A 1,644-nucleotide genomic window follows, 5' to 3' on the forward strand; every position below is an offset into this window, starting at 1 on the left:
TTGGTTAACTTTGACCTATATGGAAATGTAATAAAGTTTATCTCTGCAAAAAATACACACACACGCACACACACACACATATATTACATTTAGCTTAGAGTGAATGCTGTATATTGCATGAAGCACTGAAGCCCTAGGCCTTTTCTTAAAACTTATTGATTTCCAGCCTTCTCATTATAAGGGACCATTGCTCAGGGAATCTGCACAATGATCCCTTAAATTAATAGAACAACGGCATTGCCCTCATGGGACAAGAGTATGGCATACCCCTCAGTCACCTAGGCTCTGCTAGACACTTTTGAGAATAAAACAATTCATCCCTGATAAATCTCATCAAGTAGCCTTCAGAGAGTTCAAAACAGGGTTGTTTGTTTTGTTTTATTTTCTATTTTGACATTCTAGTAATTCAGTGTGGCACACACACACACACACACACACACACACATCTGCTCTCTGTCTTTGTCTCTGTCTCTGTCTTTTTCCGTCTCTCTCTCTCTGTTTTGTTCCCTACAGTTTTACTGCTTTAGACTTCTACAACATCAGAAAGTATTTACTCAACCATTAAATTAAATCTCAAATCATTATCAGGTACCAACTGCGAGTTGAGTGCAACTGTCACAGTACTAAAACCAGATTTCCATAACTCATTAAAGCATGTTCTCTGTCAATTCATTTTATGTATTTACTTTTGAAGCTATTCCACTTTTTCCATTTTATAGCTGTTTTATTTGTTTGTTTGTTTTGATTTTTTGAGGCATGGTTTCACCATGTTGTTCAGCCTTCCTTGAACTTGTTTATGTAGCCCAGGATGGTCTTGAACCAGCAGTGATACTCCTACCTTAGCCTCCTGAGTTCTGGGATTACAAGAATAAACCACCACTCTCAACTATAGCTACTATATGAAATTATTTCCAAAAAAATCACACAATAAATGCAACTTGTAACTATGAAAATGTGCAAAGGGCTCAGTTAAAATGCACTGATGATAAAAACATACTCTGAAAATTTGGAGATAGCTTTGTGCAGTGGCAGTATCGTAGCCAGTGAGGTTTATCTAAGGCATGATTATTACTAATTGAAAATTTGGAGATTAAAAAAAAGTGAACTATATGATATGTACATTGGTGCCACAACTTGCTTTGGAGAGGCGTATGTAAAGGACATGAAGAACAGTTACTTGGGTGTAAAGTAACTGGTTAAATCTATGGCAAGGAATTCAAAATTTTAACTCAGTACTGTGAATTTGACTCAAGGGTAGAGTGCTTGCTTTATATACAAGAACTTTTTTGGTTTCAACTAAACCAAAAAACACTAAATTTATTTTCTGCTGGTAGTGGGTTGAATCATCGACTAACACAAAACATGGTTCCTAGAAGCTGTGAATGTACTATATTTGGAGAGAGTTTGTAGATACAATTAGGTAGAAAATTTTGTGTTGAAATCATCCTAAATTAAGTTGAGCCCTAAATCCACAGAGAAGTGAAAAGTCCTTACACTACCAAGAGGAAGGTAAGACAAAAGGAAATGGAATAGATCAAACTGACTTCTTTATAAGTAGGCAACTGGAAGTGATTTTTGACCTCAGATCTTGGAGAGGGGTGTGCACTGGACTACTGGATCACTGGATTCTCTTTCAGAGCTTTG

General features: G+C 36.4%; 1 pseudogene; it reads left to right on the top strand.

Annotated features, from left to right (window-relative positions):
• Positions 1 to 1,014: 1,014 nt before the first annotated feature.
• On the top strand, positions 1,015 to 1,128 carry LOC111755192 (U4 spliceosomal RNA; annotated as a pseudogene).
• Positions 1,129 to 1,644: the final 516 nt, after the last annotated feature.

This window comes from Cavia porcellus, unplaced genomic scaffold, assembly GCF_034190915.1.
Source record: "Cavia porcellus strain 051 isolate PalLab524CR breed Dunkin Hartley unplaced genomic scaffold, mCavPor4.1 scaffold_30, whole genome shotgun sequence".
In the NCBI taxonomy this organism is placed as follows: domain Eukaryota; kingdom Metazoa; phylum Chordata; class Mammalia; order Rodentia; family Caviidae; genus Cavia; species Cavia porcellus.